Source organism: Leucopleurus acutus (assembly GCF_964270905.1).
Source record: "Leucopleurus acutus genome assembly, chromosome: 3".
NCBI classification, from domain to species: Eukaryota; Metazoa; Chordata; class Mammalia; order Artiodactyla; family Delphinidae; genus Leucopleurus; species Leucopleurus acutus.
This window is the reverse complement of record NC_139145.1, coordinates 54,030,916-54,049,392: the sequence shown is the minus strand read 5'-3', so window position 1 is coordinate 54,049,392 and position 18,477 is coordinate 54,030,916. Positions and strand designations below refer to the sequence as shown.

The following is an 18,477-nucleotide window of genomic DNA, read 5'->3' as shown; positions in this document are numbered from 1 at the left end:
TAGATGTACCTTCAAGAAATTAAATTAGCTTTGCAATTCAAGTTGCTCTGCCCAGAATTCTGTATTAATCCCTGGCCTTGTTGGTCAAACTAACAGCCTTAATTTTGCGCCAAGAGCCTAGCTGAATCCAAGCCCGATCCTACAACAGATTTGATCCACCAGAGATCTGTGACTAAAATACTCTTAGTCCACACAAGCTGTGGATGCAGCCCCTATCTTTCTGCTATTTCAATGCAGCCCAGCCAGAGCTGTTTCAGTTTTCAATTCTGTGTCCGCCTTAGGTTTACATGAGGTACGTGAAGATTTATGGTGGCCACGAATTCCTATTTTCTCATTGTCTCTGAATTTAGCACAACAAAGTACAAGAACGGGCCCAGAAAAGTAACAGACTGGTTGGAAATTCCATCCAGAACAGTCAGGAGAACATGGCTCCCAAATTTCCAAAGATTCCAGTCGGCTGTGAGCGTAAAAGAGCAACAGCAAAGCAAGTACAATACTGTACACTTTGAGTGTCTACTTCAAAGTCGTATGCGTACTAAGCTCTGTACACTGGCTGATGACACCGTGCAAGTAATTTAACCTCCGTGTGCCTCCACTTCCTCATCAGGGCCTGGCTCCTGGTAAGCACTCAATAAATTATAGCTACAACTATTATTACTGTAACTGGCTTTCTCCAAATTTTCTAGAAGAGTCTGCATTTACAGAAGACACGGACTGAAAACAAGCCAACATATCTATTACCAGGCACCAATACTCAGACATTTAAGAGATTTACAAATCTTTGTAATATGCGGTGTATTCAGCTCACGTGCATAGGATTTTAAAATGAAATTGGAACATCAGTACCACGTGCTTACTACCCTCTCTTGCTAATTAGTATTTTTTAAAAGCACGTGTCTGGGAATTCCCTGGCGGTTCAGTGGTTAGGACTTAGCGCTTTCACTGCCAAGGGCCCAGGTTCAATACCTGGTTGGGGAACTAAGATCCCACAAGCTGCGTGGCATGGCAAAAAAAAAATGTAAAAGTGTGTGTCTTATTTTTAAATATTTTGTTACCAGCACCTCAACCCTTGACCATCTACTTGTTACGTGAATTGTCTCTGATGGTCTTCGATCCATACTTAGCTTCAACTCCTGAATTTTTATGCAGACTTCAAGACTTTGTCAGACAAATTTAAAAATATTTTTTAACATCTTTTTCGGAGTATAATTGCTTTACAATGCTGTTAGTTTCTGCTGTATAACAAAGTGAATCACCCATATACATACACATGTCCCCACATCCCCTCCCTCTTGAGCCTCCCTCCCATCCTCCCTATCCCACCCCTCTAGGTCATCGCAAAGCACAGAGCAGATCTCCCTGTGCTATGCGGCTGCTTCCCACGAGCCAACTATTTTACATTCGGTAGTGCATGTACGTCGATGCTACTCTCACTTCGCCCCAGCTTCACCATCCCACCCCATGCCATCAAGTCCATTCTCTATGTCTACCTCTTTATCCCTGCCCTGCAACTAGGTTCATCAGTACCTTTTTTTTTTTTTTTTTTGGTTCCATATACTTGCATTAGCATATGGTATTTGTTTTTCTCTTTCTGACTTTCTTCACTCTGTATGACAGACTCTAGGTCCATCCACCTCACTACAAATAACTCAATTTCATTTCTTTTTATGGCTGAGTAATATTCCATTGTATATATGTACCATATCTTCTTTATCCATGCATCTGTCGATGGACATTTGGGTTGGTTCCATGTCCTGGCTATCGTAAATAGCGCTGCCATGAACATTGTGGTGCATGTCTCTTTTTGAATTATGGTTTTCTCAGGGTACATGTCCAGTAGTGGGATTGCTGGGTCATATGGTAGTTCTACTTTTAGTTTTTTAAGGAACCTCCATACTGTTTTCCATAGTGGTTGTATCAATTTACATTCCCACCAACAGTATAGGAGGGTTCCCTTTACATCACACCCATTCCAGCATTTATTGTTTCTAGCTATTTTGATAACGGCATTCTGATCGGTGTGAGGTGATACCTCATTGTAGTTTTGATTTGCATTTCTCTAATAATTAGTGATGTTGAGCATCTTTTCATGTGCCTCTTGGCCATCTATATGTCTTCCTCAGTGAAATGTCCATTTAGGTCTTCTGCCCATTTTTTTAACTGGATTGTTTGTTTTTTTGATATTGAGCTCCATGAGCTGTTTGTATATTTTGGAGATTAATCCTTTGTCTGTTGTTTCATTTGCAAATATTTTCTCCTATTCTGAGGGTTGTCTTTTTGTCTTAGTTATGGTTTCCTTTGCTGTACAAAAGCTTTGAAGTTTCATTAGGTCTCATTTGTTTATTTTTGTTTTTATTTCCATTTCTCTAGGAGGTGGGTCAAAACGGATCTTGCTGTGATTTATGTCCTAGAGTGTTCTGCCTACATTTTCCTCTATGAGTTTTATAGTGTCTGGCCTTACATTTAGGTCTTTAATCCATTTTGAGTTTCTTTTTGTGTATGGTGTTAGGGAGCGTTCTACTTTCATTCTTTTACATGTAGCTGTCCAGTTTTCCCAGCACCATTTATTGAAGACACTGTCTTTTCTCCATTGTATACTCTTGCCTCCTTTATCAAAAATAAGGTGACCATATGTGTGTGCGTTTATCTCTGGGTTTTCTATCCTGTTCCATTGATCTATATTTGTTTGTGTGCCAGTACCATGCTGTCTTGATTACTGTAGCTTTGTAGTCCAGGAGCCTGATTCCTCCAGCTCCGTTTTTCTTTCTCAAGATTGCTTTGGCTATTCGGGGTCTTTTGTGTTTCAATACAAATTGTGAAATTTTTTGTTCTAGTTCTGTGAAAAATGCCATTGGTAATTTGATAGGGATTGCACTGAATCTGTAGATTGCTTTGGATACTACAGTCACTTTCACAATGTTGATTCTTCCAATCCAAGAACATGGTGTATCTCTCCATCTGTTTGTATCATCTTTAATTTCTTTCATCAGTGTCTTATAGTTTTCTGCATACAGGTCTTTTGTCTCCTTAGGTAGGTTTATTCCTAAGTATTTTATTCTTTTTGTTGCAGTGGTAAATGGGAGTGTTTCCTTAATTTCTCTTTCAGATGTGCCATCATTAGTGTATAGGAATGCAAGAGATTTCTGTGCATTAATTTTGTATCTTGCAACTTTACCAAATTCATTGATTAGCTCTACTAGTTTTCTGGTAGCATCATTAGGATTCTCTATGTATAGTATCCTGTCATCTGCAAACAGTGACAGTTTTGCTTCTTTTCCGATTTGGATTCCTTTTCTTTTTCTTCTCTGATTGCTGTCACTAAAACTTCCAAAACTGTGTTGAATAACAGTGGTGAGAGTGGACAACCTTGTCTGGTTCCTGATCTTAGTGGAAATGGTTTCAGTTTTTCACCATTGAGAACGATGTTGGCTGTGGCTTCGTCATATATGACCTTTATTATGTTGAGGTACGTTCCCTCTATGCCTACGTTCTGGAGAGTTTTTTTTTTTTTTTTTAACATCTTTATTGGGGTATAATTGCTTTACAATGGTGTGTTAGTTTCTGCTTTATAACAAAGTGAATCGTCATACATAAACATATGTTCCCATATGTCTTCCCTGTTGCGTCTCCCTCCCTCCCACCCTCCCTATCCCACCCCTCCAGGCTGTCACAAAGCACCAAGCCAATATCCCTGTGCCATGCGGCTGCTTCCCACTAGCTATCTACCTTACTACGTTTGTTAGTGTGTATATGCCCATGACTCTCTCTCGCCCTGTCACAGCTCACCTTTCCCCCTCCCCATAACCTCAAGTCCGTTCTCTAGGAGGTCTGCGTCTTTATTCCTGCTTTACCCCTAGGTTCTTCATGACATTTTGTTTTCTTAAATTCCATATATATGTGTTAGCATACGGTATTTGTCTTTTTCTTTCTGACTTACTTCACTCTGTATGACAGACTCTAGGTCTATCCACCTCATTACAAATAGCTCAATTTCGTTTCTTTTTATGGCTGAGTAATATTCCATTGTATATATGTGCCACATCTTCTTTATCCATTCATCCGATGACGGGCACTTAGGTTGTTTCCATCTCCGGGCTATTGTAAATAGAGCTGCAATGAACATTTTGGTACATGACTCTTTTTGAATTTTGGTTTTCTCAGGGTATATGCCCAGTAGTGGGATTGCTGGGTCATATGGTAGTTCTATGTGTAGTTTTTTAAGGAACCTCCATACTGTTCTCCATAGTGGCTGAACCAATTCACATTCCCACCAGCAGTGCAAGAGTGTTCCCTTTTCTCCACACCCTCTCCAGCATTTATTGTTTCTAGATTTTTTGATGATGGCCATTCTGACTGGTGTGAGATGATATCTCATTGTAGTTTTGATTTGCATCTCTCTAATGATTAATGATGTTGAGCATTCTTTCATGTGTTTGTTGGCAGTCTGTATATCTTCTTTGGAGAAATGTCTATTTAGGTCTTCTGCCCATTTTTGGATTGGGTTGTTTGTTTTCTTGTTATTGAGCTGCATGAGCTGCTTGTAAATTTTGGAGATTAATCCTTTGTCGGTTGCTTCATTTGCAAATATTTTCTCCCATTCTGAGGGTTGTCTTTTGGTCCTGTTTATGGTTTCCTTTGCTGTGCAAAAGCTTTGAAGTTTCATTAGGTCCCATTTGTTTATTTTTGTTTTTATTTCCATTACTCTAGGAGGTGGGTCAGAAAGGATCTTGCTGTGATTTATGTCATAGAGTGTTCTGCCTATGTTTTACTCTAAGAGTTTGATAGTTTCTGGCCTTACATTTAGGTCTTTAATCCATTTTGAGCTTATTTTTGTGTATGGTGTTAGGGAGTGATCTAATCTCATACTTTTACATGTACCTGTCCAGTTTTCCCAGCACCACTTATTGAAGAGGCTGTCCTTTCTCCATTGTACATTACTGCCACCTTTATCAAAGATAAGGTGTCCATATATGCATGGGTTTATCTCTGGGCTTTCTATCCTGTTCCATTGATCTATCTTTCTGTTTTTGTGCCAGTACCATACCGTCTTGATAACTGTAGCTTTGTAGTATAGTCTGAAGTCAGGGAGCCTGATTCCTCCAGTTCCTTCTTTCGTTCTCAAGATTGCTTTGGCTATTCGGGGTCTTTTGTGTTTCCATACAAATTGTGAAATTTTTTGTTCTAGTTCTGTGAAAAATGCCAGTGGTAGTTTGATAGGGATTGCATTGAATCTATAGATTGCTTTGGGTAGTAGAGTCATTTTCACAATGTTGATTCTTCCAATCCAAGAACATGGTATATCTCTCCATCTATTTGTATCATCTTTAATTTCTTTCATCAGTGTCTTATAATTTTCTGCATACAGGTCTTTTGTCTCCTTAGGTAGGTTTATTCCTAGATATTTTATTCTTTTTGTTGCAATGGTAAATGGGAGTGTTTTCTTGATTTCACTTTCAGATTTTTCATCATTAGTATATAGGAATGCCAGAGATTTCTGTGTATTAATTTTGTATCCTGCCACTTTACCAAATTCATTGATTAGCTCTAGTAGTTTTCTGGTAGCATCTTTAGGGTTCTCTATGTATAGGATCATGTCATCTGCAAACAGTGACAGCTTTACTTCTTCTTTTCCGATTTGGATTCCTTTTATTTCCTTTTCTTCTCTGATTGCTGTGGCTAAAACTTCCAAAACAATGTTGAATAAGAGTGGTGAGAGTGGGCAACCTTGTCTTGTTCCTGATCTTAGTGGAAATGCTTTCAGTTTTTCACCATTGAGGATGATGTTTGCTGTGGGCTTGTCATATATGGCCTTTATTATGTTGAGGAAAGTTCCCTCTATGCCTACTTTCTGCAGGGTTTTTATCATAAATGGGTGTTGAATTTTGTCAAAAGCTTTCTCTGCATCTATTGAGATGATCATATGGTTTTTCTCCTTCAATTTGTTAATATGGTTTATCACATTGATAGATTTGCGTATATTGAAGAATCCTTGCATTCCTGGAATAAACCCCACTTGATCATGGTGTATGATCCTTTTAATGTGCTGTTGGATTCTGTTTGCTAGTATTTTGTTGAGGATTTTTGCATCTATGTTCATCAGTGATATTGGCCTGTAGTTTTCTTTCTTTGTGACATCCTTGTCTGGTTTTGGTATCAAGGTGATGGTGGCCTCGTAGAAGGAGTTTGGGAGTGGTCCTCCCTCTGCTATATTTTGGAAGAGTTTGAGAAGGATAGGTGTTAGCTCTTCTCTAAATGTTTGATAGAATTCGCCTGTAAAGCCATCTGGTCCTGGGCTTTTCTTTGTTGGAAGGTTTTTAATCACAGTTTCAATTTCAGTGCTTGTGATTGGTCTGTTCATATTTTCTATTTCTTCCTGATTCAGTCTTGGCAGGTTGTGCATTTCTAAGAATTTGTCCATTTCTTCCAGATTGTCCATTTTATTGGCATAGAGTTGCTTGTAGTAATCTCTCATGATCTCTTTTATCTCTGCAGTGTCAGTTGTTACCTCTCCTTTTTCATTTCTAATTCTATTGATTTGAGTCTTATCCCTTTTTTTCTTGATGAGTCTGGCTAGTGGTTTATCTATTTTGTTTATCTTCTCAAAGAACCAGCTTTTAGTTTTATTGATCTTTGCTATTGTTTCCTTCATTTCTTTTTCATTTATTTCTGATCTGATTTTTATGATTTCTTTCCTTCTGCTAGCTTTGGGGTTTTTTTGTTCTTCTTTCTCTAATTGCTTGAGGTGCAAGGTTAGGTTGTTTATTCGAGATGTTTCCTGCTTCTTAAGGTGGGCTTGTATTGCTATAAACTTCCCCCTTAGAACTGCTTTTGCTGCATCCCACAGGTTTTGGGTCGTTGTGTCTCCATTGTCATTTGTTTCTAGGTATTTTTTGATTTCCTCTTTGATTTCTTCAGTGATATCTTCATTATTAAGTAGTGTATTGTTTAGCCTCCATGTGTTTGTATTTTTTACAGATCTTTTCCTGTAATTGATATCTAGTCTCATGGCGTTGTGGTCAGAAAAGATACTTGATACAATTTCAATTTTCTTAAATTTACCAAGGCTTGATTTGTGACCTAAGATATGATCTATCCTGGAGAATGTTCCATGAGCACTTGAGAAAAATGTGTATTCTGTTGTTTTTGGATGGAGTGTCCTATAAATATCAATTAAGTCCATCTTGTTTAATGTATCATTTAAAGCTTGTGTTTCCTTATTTATTTTCACTTTGGATGATCTGTCCATGGGTGAAAGTGGGGTGTTTAAGTCCCCTACTATGAATGTGTTACTGTCGATTTCCCCTTTTATGGCTGTTAGTATTTGCCTTATGTATTGAGGTGCTCCTATGTTGGGTGCATAAATATTTACAATTGTTATATCTTCTTCTTGGATCGATCCCTTGATCATTATGTAGTGTCCTTCTTTGTCTCTTTTAATAGTCCTTATTTTAAAGTCTATTTTGTCTGATATGAGAATTGCTACTCCAGCTTTCTTTTGGCTTCCATTTGCATGGAATATCTTTTTCCATCCCCTTACTTTCAGTCTGTATGTGTCTCTAGGTCTGAAGTGGGTCTCTTGTAGACAGCATATATAAGGGTCTTGTTTTTGTATCCATTCAGCTAATCTGTGTCTTTTGGTGGGAGCATTTAGTCCATTTACATTTAAGGTAATTATCGATATGTATGTTCCTATTCCCATTTTCTAAATTGTTTTGGGTTCGTTATTATAGGTCTTTTCCTTCTCTTGTGTTTCTTGCCTAGAAAAGATCCTTTAGCATTTGTTGTAAAGCTGGTTTGGTGGTGCTGAACTCTCTCAGCTTTTGCTTGTCTGTAAAGGTTTTAATTTCTCCATCAAATCTGAATGAGATCCTTGCTGGGTAGAGTAGTCTTGGCTGCATGTTTTTCTCCTTCATCACTTTCAGTATGTCCTGCCACTCCCTTCTGGCTTGTAGGGTTTCTGCTGAGAGATCAGCTGTTAACCTTATGGGGATTCCCTTATGTGTTATTTGTTGTTTTTCCCTTGCTGCTTTTAATATACTTTCTTTGTATTTAATTTTTGACAGTTTGATTAATATGTGTCTTGGCGTATTTCTCCTTATATTTATCTTGTATGGGACTCTCTGTGCTTCCTGGACTTGATTAACTATTTCCTTTCCCATGTTAGGGAAGTTTTCAACTATAATCTCTTCAAATATTTTCTCAGTCCCTTTCTTTTTCTCTTCTTCTTCTGGAACCCCTATAATTCGAATGTTGGTGCGTTTAATGTTGTCCCAGAGGTCTCTGAGACTGTCCTCAGTTCTTTTCATTCTTTTTTCTTTATTCTGCTCTGCAGTAGTTATTTCCACTATTTTATCTTCCAGGTCACTTATCCGTTCTTCTGCCTCAGTTATTCTGCTATTGATCCCATCTAGAGTACTTTTAATTTCATTTATTGTGTTGTTCATCATTGCTTGTTTCATCTTTAGTTCTTCTAGGTCCTTGTTAACTGATTCTTGCATTTTGTCCAATCTATTGTCCATTCTATCTCCAAGATTTCGGATCAACCTTACTATCATTATTCTGAATTCTCTTTCAGGTAGACTGCCTATTTCCTCTTCATTTGTTAGGTCTGGTGCATTTTTATCTTGCTCCTTTATCTGCTGTGTGTTTTTCTGTCTTCTCATTTTGCTTATCTTACTGTGTTTGGGGTCTCCTTTTTGCAGGCTGCAGGTTCGTAGTTCCTCCTGTTTTTGATGTCTGTCTCCAGTGGCTAAGGTTGGTTCAGTGGGTTGTGTAGGCTTCCTAGTGGAGGGGACTAGTGCCTGTGTTGTGGTGGATGAGGCTGGATCTTGTCTCTCTAGTGGGCAGGTCCACATCTGGTGGTGTGTTTGGGGGTGTCTGTGGCCTTATTATGATTTTAGGCAGCCTCTCTGCTAAGGGGTGAGGTTGTGTTCCTGTTTTGCTAGTTGTTTGGCATAGGTTTTCCAGCACTGTGGCTTGCTGGTCGTTGAGTGAAGCTGGGTGCTGGTGTTAAGATGGAGGTCTCTGGGAGATTTTCGCCATTTGATATTATGTGGAGCTGGGAGGTCTCTTGTTGATCAGTGTCCTGAAGTTGGCTCTCCTACCTCAGAGGCAGAGCCCTGCCTCCTGGCTGGAGCACCAAAAGCTTTTCATCCACACGGCTCAGGATAAAAGGGAGAAAAAGTAGAGGGAATTAGTAGAAGTATGAGGAAAGAAAGAAGGAAAGGAGGGTAGGAAGGAAGGAAGAAAGAAAGAAAGAAGCAAAGAAGGAAAGAAGGCAAGAAGGAAAGAAAGGAGGGAGGGAGGGATGGGGGAAGGAAGGAAGGAGGGAAAGAAGGAAAAAAGACAGAAAGGAAGAAGATACAGTAAAAATAAAATAAAGTATAATAAAGTTATTGAATTAAAAAATTCTTATTTAGGAAAAAAAAAAAAGGGACGGAAAGAACCTTAGGACAAATGTTGGAAGCAAAGCTATACAGACAAAATCTTACACAGAAGCGTACACATACACCCTCACTAAAAGAGGTAAATGGGGAAAAATCCTAAATCTTGCTGTCAGAGACCACCTCCTCAATTTGGGATGATTCGTTGTCTAAAGGAGGGAAGGAAGGACGGAAAGAAAGAAAGAAAGAACGAAGGTAAAGTATAATATTGTTATTAAAATTAATTATTAAGAAAAAAAAACCATGGACGGATAGAACCCTAGGACAAATGGTGGAAGCAAGACTATACAGACAAGATCTCACACAGAAGCATACACAGACACCTTCACAAAAAGAGGAAAAGGGGAAAGAATCATAGATCTTGCTCCTAAAGTCCACTTCCTTAATTTGGGATGATCGGTTGTCTATTCAGGTATTCCATAGATGCAGGGTATATCAAGTTGATTGTGGAGCTTTAATCCGCTGCTCCTGAGGCTGCTGGGAGAGATTTCCCTTTCTCTTCTTTGTTCTTACAGCTCCCAGGGCTAAACTTTGGATTTGGCCCCGCTTCTGCGTGTAGGTCGCTGGAGGGCGTCTGTTTTTTGCTCAGACAGGATGGGGTTAAAAGAGCCGCTGATTGGGGGCTCTGGCGCACTCAGGCCGGCGGGGACGGAGGGGCACAGAGTGCGGGGCGGGCCTGCGGTGGCAAAGGCCGGCGTGACTTTGCACCAGCCTGAGGCGCGCTGTGCGCTGTCCCGGGGAAGTTGTCCCTGGATCCCGGGAACCTGGCAGTGGCGGGCTGCACAGGCTCCGCGGAAGAGGGGTGTGGAGAGTGACCTGTGCTCGCACACAGGCCCCTCGGTGGCGGCAGCAGCAGCCTTAACGTCTCCCGCCCGCCTCTGGGGTCCGCGCTTTTAGCCGCGGCTTGCGCCCGTCTCTGGATTCCGCGCTTTCAGCCGCGGCTCGCGCCCGTTCTGGAGAGTTTTTATCATAAATCGGTGTTGAATTTTGTCTAAAGCTTTTTCTGCACCTACTGAGATTATCATATGGGTTTTATCCTTCAGTTTGTTAATATGGTGTATCACATTAATTGATTTACGTATATTGAAGAATCCTTGCATTCCTGGGATAAACTCCACTTCATCCTGGTGTATGATCCTTTTAATGTGCTGTTGGATTCTGTTTGCTAGTATTCTGTTGAGGATTTCTGCATCTATATTCATCAGTGATATTGGCCTGTAGCTTTCTTTGTTTGTGACATCTTTGTCTGGTTTTAGTGTCAGGGTGATGGTGGCCTCATAGAATGAGTTGGGAGTGTTCCTCCCTCTGCTATATTTTGGAAGAATCTGAGAAGAATAGGTGTTAGCTCTTCTCTAAATGTTTGATAGAATTCGCCTGTGAAGCCACCTGGTTCTGGGCTTTTGTTTGCTGGAAGATTTTTAATTTTAATTAAAAATCTTGGTATTTACCCATTGGGGGAAAGCAGGGTGGTTTCGGAAAAAAGAAAAAAAAATCACACAATGTCAGAATTGAAAATGACCTCCTAGTCCAATCCCTGATTTTACAAAAAATGAGAGTGAAGTTGAGAATAACTAGTCCAAGCACCTAGGCCAGGAGAGTGCAGCCAAGGCAGGGCCAGAGCTCAGATTTCCTGATTCCTGGCCCCTGTGCTGCACAGTCCACTGTGCAGGGACATGGCTTCTGATCACTATGAAAATAATGACAGAGACTCATCTCAAGCTCAGGAAACCACTTTCTATCATTTCGGGAAAGAGCTTAACTTTCCAGGTTTCATCTAGTTTCATAGAAGATAATACCCCAGAATTTCAGCTGGCTGACTTAAGGGATTCCCAGAAGCTTTACCGCTGAGTATTCTATCACAACCATGATGAATTCAAATGAGCCATTGAGGGGTTTTGGATTCCTGAGTCTCACAGTCAAGGTAAAGGCATGGATTTAAACTTCGTGGAAGGAAGAAAAACTGTTATCAGTTGCAGAATACTCATTTTCACTAATATGTTTTCACTGCAAAGGTTGTATTTCTCGGGACTAAAAACTCTAGAGATAAGAGCAGGCTGAGACGAGTTGATGGGGAGTGATGGATATGCAAAAAGAGAGCAGCTACTATTACTTAACTGATCTAGAAACAAGTTGTTAAAAATCAGAATCCTGGTAATATTCTCATGGCATCTAATGAATAAACATCAAGTAAATCAATCTATCCGAGCACTCAAGAGTGGGATTAAAAAGTATTATCGACAGATTTAAATTGAAAGCTGGGAAATAAGAGGGACAGAACATATTTCATCAGTTCTTCAAGTGATTCAAGTAATGAAAAGAATCTTGAAAGAATTCACATAATCAAGCAGGAAATAGAAGTCTCTAATATATAGTCAGCAGAACATTACACTAGTGTTCTTTTTTTTTTTTTTCTTTGCGGTACGCGGGCCTCTCACTGTTGTGGCCTCTCCCATTGCGGAGCACAGGCTCCGGACGCACAGGCTCAGCAGCCATGGCTCACGGGCCCAGTCGCTCCGCGGCATGTGGGATCTTCCCGGACTGGGGCATGAACCCGTGTCCCCTGCATCGGCAGGCGGACTCTCAACCACTGTGCCACCAGGGAAGCCCTTACACTAGTGTTCCTATGTCATCTTTGTGAGTTTATTCTTTTGAATTACAGTTTTATTTGCTCTTTTCCTCTACCTTGGAATTATTACTGGGTTTTGAAATGTCCACTCTTTTTAGGGTTGTGACTGCGATGCCTATGTGGACACTATATAGTCAATTCATAGATAAGGAATTGAGCAGTTCAGGGCAACTAGCCCAAGGTAACACAATTAAAACCTTAGAGGAGGACTGAGGTCACACAACTAGTTAATGACAGAAGCATTAACTTCCACTGTCTTTGGAGTAAGAATCAGAAGGCTGGAGCTAACAACTTCATTTCTTCTTCACAACAATCCCATGAGGATGGACTAATTAGCCCTGCTTTCCTAGTGACAAATGCAAGTTCCTAAGAGGTTGTGGTTCATTCAAGTCATACAGCAAGAAAGCTGGTAATACCCAGAGCCAGCTGGTGGCGGAAGCTACAAATGGGCAGAATTCTTCTGGAAGCAAATTGGCGTTACACATCAAAGGTCTTTAAAATATGCACACTCGTTAGCCTAGGAAGTGATCAGAAATATACACAAATATTTACATTCATGGATTTACTATAATATTATCTATAATAGTGAAAAAATAGAAAACAACAATAAGAGCTATCATGCCAGTGGAATATTATGAAAGCATCAAAAATCATGTTTCCAAGGAATGTGTAATGGCACAGAAAAATGTTCACAGTATGTCCATAAATGACAAGGTCGGGCTAAATAAACAGAACAATTCCAATTTTGTTATTCAAAAAAAAAATACATATACATACATATGCAAACATACACAAGGACATATGGAAGGATCTATATCAAAATGTTAAATGTAGATACAACAAGTAATAAAATTATGGACCTAAAAAATGATTAGAAAAATAATTTTTAAAGAAACGAAACCTTACCCATACTGCTGCTATGTAAAATTTTTGTTTGGATAAATATTTAAAAGCCTATTTACTTAAAAAATATACTTCTGAGGCTTCCCTGGTGGCGCAGTGGTTGAGGGTCCGCCTGCCGATGCAGGGGACGCAGGTTTGTGCCCCCGTCCGGGAGGGTCCCACATGCCGCGGAGCGGCTGGGCCCGTGAGCCATGGCCGCTGAGCCTCCGTGTCTGGAGCCTGTGCTCCGCAACGGGAGAGGCCACAGCAGTGAGAGGCCTGCGTACAGCAAAAAAAAAAAAAAATATATATATATATATATATATATATATATATATTTCTTATTAGAGAATTTCTCTTAATACTAGTGATTATTTAAGTTTTTCTATGTGCCAGGCATATTTCATATATATGCCCTCACATAACCCTTAAAATAACCCTGTGAAAGATTATTATCACTCCATTTTAGAGGTGAGAGATTTGAGGGTCCAAGATGTGAGACGTGACATCTGGGAAATAAGAAAACCAGATCATGTACCAAGGGGCACTTCTCTAAAGCTTCACATTTGTTAAGCACACAGGCAAAACCTCGTTTCACACCGAATAATCTTTCTAAAGGCAGAACATACTAGGCTTTTAGTTCAGGAGTTGGCATGTGGAAAACGATTAATAGGATGTCTATAATTTGCTTCAAAGTATGTTAGCATGTGCAGCATAATGTTATGGTGCATGTGTTAGCTCAAGTTACACACCATGTAGTAAGTTGCCCTAATGTAGGCTTCACACTCCAGGCGGTGGCTATGAGCATTCTAATCAGCAATCTTCACTGTACAGAAACCTCAGTTATCTTCATCAGCAACCACCAGAGGCTTTGATAATTAGCATAAGTAATGTTAAAATAGTGAATTTTCACTGGCTTGCTAACTAGCATAATGGATATTAGAAATGGACTCTCATTACCTCAATTAGTAGAACTTAAGAGATGGGGATTAGCTCAAAATTCTAGAGTGACACTCATCCTTGCAATGAGGATTTGAGACTAGTTAGCAATGCCTTCACCTGCCAACTTTAGGGAAGGCACCCACAGTTTATGACTAAATAGTCCTGTAGCCAGACACTGGACAGAAGATTCTGGCTACCTGATGCTACTTGTAAAATAGCTGAATCTTGCCTTTGGAATATCATCAGCTCTGCCTGCAGAGAACGAAGCACCCAGAAGGACGGAGATGTAATCAAACTTACAGAACAGGAAGCTACTTTGGGTCTCCTTGTAAATGATTAACAAAGCATCTGTGTGTGTTGCAGAACTTTTTCATAAGCTGGTAGTGAGGTTATGAGGGTGCAGCTGACCCTCACCATTCCCAATAGGTACCAAAAAGACGTTAACAGCTGTACATACAACCTGGCATATACCCATCTGCTTAGGTCAGTACGACAGGCAATGCCGACACTGCTCCTAGTGTTCCTGACCTCTTGGTATTTATGCCCTTGTGTAACCCCTTCCCTTGACTGTGGGCTACACCTGGTGACTTGCTCCTCATGAACAGAACACAGAAAATAAAGGGATGTCACTGCTGTGATTAGGAAACAAAAAAACTATGGCTTTTGCCTTCCTTGCACCCTCTTGTCCTCCCTCTTGCTTGCTGCCATGTTGTGAGATGCCGTATAGAAAGGCCCACATGGCAAGGAACCAAGGGAGGCCGGCAGAATCCTACCAGCAACCACGTGAGCGTTTGGAACTGAATCCTCTCCATGGAGCCTTCAGATGAGATCGCAGCCCCAGCCAACAACTTGATTACATCCTTGTGCAACCATAAGGCTGAGCACCCAACTAAGTCATGCCAGACTCCTGACCCACAGAAACTGAGAGACAATGAACGTGTGCTGCTGCAAGCTGTGGAGTGTTGGGGTAGTCTGTTACACAGCAACAGAGAACTAATACAGTTAGCTTAAAAAAATGATGCAACAGATTCTTCCAATGCCCATTTGGACTACATATATAGTACCTGAATATACTACACTATATACATATAGCATATAGTGTGTATGTGTGTATATATCCGTATATCCACATACATGCATCCAGTATATATACACACACACAACATACATATATGTACACTAGTATACATATATATATACTAGTATATATACAAGAACAGTATCTTCTGTCTCAAAGAATTATCTTCCACTATTAAAATGGATTTCATAAGGCTCAAATAAGCACACACCCTATGGAAGCAGCATATTCAGATCTCTTTAGCCATAACATGTCTAGGCCAGACCTTCTTTAAAAAGATGCACAAGTTGTTTGACTTGCCCACATTGTTTCAGTGACAAATATTTCCCATGCTGTTGAATTCAATCTCTTTCTGCTTCAGCCTCCCAATCAACACAATAAGAATAATGATGGAACCAATAAGGGGGCCTTGCCAGGAGAGTGGCGGAAATAACAAATTATTTTATCACACATTGAAAATGTATTTCATAAACTTAAAAAAAAAATCTCTGTGTGAGTACATAATGAAGGCCCTGCATTTCCGCAGCATTTGTAGTCATCCCGAAGTACTCAGACAACTGGACTAAAAAAAGAACTCTTGCATGACAAGACTGTTATCACCCGTATTATCTCCTGCACCTCTCCCAGAAAAGTAAAATGTGGGATTTACAAGAACCACATGGGAGTTCACCAAATAGTTCTTTTGATTTTTGTTTGGAATTTGGGGGGTGGTAGGGGAGTGGGGGATGAACTGGTGATTGTTTTGTTTTGATCTGGAGAGACGGAGACAAAAACTACAAACGACAGTCACACCCAATGCAGTATAAAGCACGCTTTCTCAGTGGGGACAATACTGAAACCAGGTGACAATTTGTTCATGGAAGTGAAAAATATCTTGCGCTTTTTATGTATATAGCAAAGATATAATACAGTGTATAAACAGATAATTAGGATATTTATCATAATTATAGGATAATACTATAGGATATCAGTATTAACATTGGGTGGGGGGGACAATTAGGAAAAAAAGTCTACAAAGGATCCTTAGTTGGGGGGTGATAATGGAAAAAAGACTAAGCAACACTGGCCTGAGGGTTGCCTTCCCAGAATTGGGGAGCACCTGCAGAGCCATGTCTGCCCCAGGTAATATCCTGATCTCTGTTTCCTGTTCTGAGGATCCCTGAGGTTAGACTTGGCTGGCGTGGGTTACAACCAGCTCTGCTTCACAGTTGCTGGCCACTCCCCTAGGCTGCAGAAATGTGTATGAAGCCTTACATGTTTCCCAGATTTCCACCAATCTCTATTTTCCTTCAGATCTTCCTCTGTTTCCTTAGTCAGTTTTTTGAGGGCTTGCTTACCTGGAGGCATGGGTATCTGTATGTATATGGCAAAATATGTATTTGACAACTAGCATACTACTTGTCCACTGTATGAGAAAAATACACAGTAATGATACTGTCCGTTGCTGTCATGGACAAAGATAGACAGCTATCTCAAAAAGAAACTTTCAGGAAGTTTCCTTGAAAAATTAAACACAGGATTACCATATAATCCAGCAAAGAACTGAAAGCAGAGATTTAAACAGATATTTATTCACCTTTGTTCATAGTAGCAACGTTCTGTGTCAGAAAGGCCCCCGAATTGCAAGTCACCTCAAAGTGGTAAAGGGAAAAGAGAAAAGCAGTTGAACAAGCCCCCAGAGGAACAAAATCAGAAGTGATCCTGAAACAAGAGGGAAGGGGGCAGGGCACAACCTTTAAAAGAAAGACAGCCATAGGACATGACAAAAACTGGTGAGAACTAACTAGGTCCAAGATGGCAGAAGATTCGACTTGCAGTAGATTCTGAGCCTCAGGATACACTCACTGTAACACATCAGCACATTAAATGACAAACCCACAGGCGCCATGACAGTTCCAAGGCCAACCATAAAAGGTCAAAAAGTGGGCCATGGTCCAATTCCCCACTCCTTCCCCATAACAGCTGAAATACTCCTACCACTCATTAGCCTATGAAATTATCCACCCCCATAAACACTGACAAACCCCGTACCCTGGTCTCTCTCACCTTCTGAGACGGCCCACACTCTGTCTGTGGAGCGCGTTTCTCTCAAATAAATCCACTTCTTATCTATCACTTTGTCTCTCACTGAATTCTTTCTGTGACAAGAATCAAGAATCTGAGTTTCATTAAGTCCTGAGACCAGGTGTGCGATCTCAATTAAAAGACCGTGGGTTCAACGTTCATTGCAGCTCTATTTACAATAGCCAGGACATGGAAGCAACCTAACTGCCCATCGACAGATGAATGGATAAAGATGTGGCACATATATACAATGGAATATTACTCAGCCATAAAAAGAAACGAAATTGAGTTATTTGTAGTGAGGTGGATGGACCTAGAGTCTGTCATACAGAGTAAGTCAGAAAGAGAAAAACAAATACCATATGCTAACACATATATGTGGAATCTAAAAAAAAAAAAAAGGGTATGACGAACCTAGGGGCAGGACAAGAATAAAGACGCAGACGTAGAGAATGGACTTGAGGACATGGGGAGGGGGAAGGGTAAGCTGGGAAGAAGTAAGAGGGTGGCATGGACATATATACACTACCAAATGTAAAACAGATAGCTAGTGGGAAGCAGCCACATAGCACAGGGAGATCAGCTTAGTCCTTTGTGACCACCTAGAGGGGTGGACTAGGGAGGGTGGGAGGGAGATGCAAGAGGGAGGCGATATGGGGATATATGTATATGTATAACTGATTCACTTTGTTATACAGCAGAAACTAACACACCATTGTAAAGCAATTATACTCCAATAAAGATGTTAAAAAAATAAATAAATAAGAAGGCATTCCATAACATCTCAAGATTAGTCTCCTTCTCTCCCATGGTCACATAGGGCACAATTAAAATCATTAAAGTAGAATGCATATATCCAAAAAAAAAAAAAAAAAATGACCGTGGGTTCAAGTCCCAGTCTGAGTTGCACAGTTTCAATCTCACCTTGGGGGTCCACATCTAGAACTAGGTTTTAATTTATACACACAGATATATATATATGTACTTAGTGAGCACCTAGTTTTTCTTTTTCTGGGAAAAAAAACAGCTCCCACCTTCACCACTGTTACCATGACTATTAGCCTCAAGCTCTAACCTGCCCTCTTCCTGGAAGGAAGGGAAGTGTTATATTGTCTTACAGGAAACCGCCAGAACAGAAAAACAAGAGGCCACCAGAATTGGTTAGAACGAGTCAAATCCAAGAAGGTGGAAGACCTGACCTCCAGCAGACCCTGAGCCTCATTATATGCTCATGATAACAATATCATGCTGAATGACACACCTACCAGTGCCATGACAGGAAGTACCGGACCACAGAAGGAAGAAAAAGAAGTGGCACCCAGTTGCAGGAAGAACCCTGCCTTTTCCCAGAAAACCAATGCATACGCACCCACCACCACCATTAACCCTGCCTTTAAAAATCTCGCCTTGATCAACTCCCCACCCCCAGAAGTTGATTTGCG

General features: G+C 40.4%; 1 protein-coding gene across 1 annotated transcript in view; it reads right to left on the bottom strand.

Moving 5' to 3' along the window:
• PRELID2 (PRELI domain containing 2) overlaps nucleotides 1–18,477 on the bottom strand; it is an 88,387-nt gene that overhangs the window by 14,065 nt on the left and 55,845 nt on the right. The window lies entirely within an intron of this gene.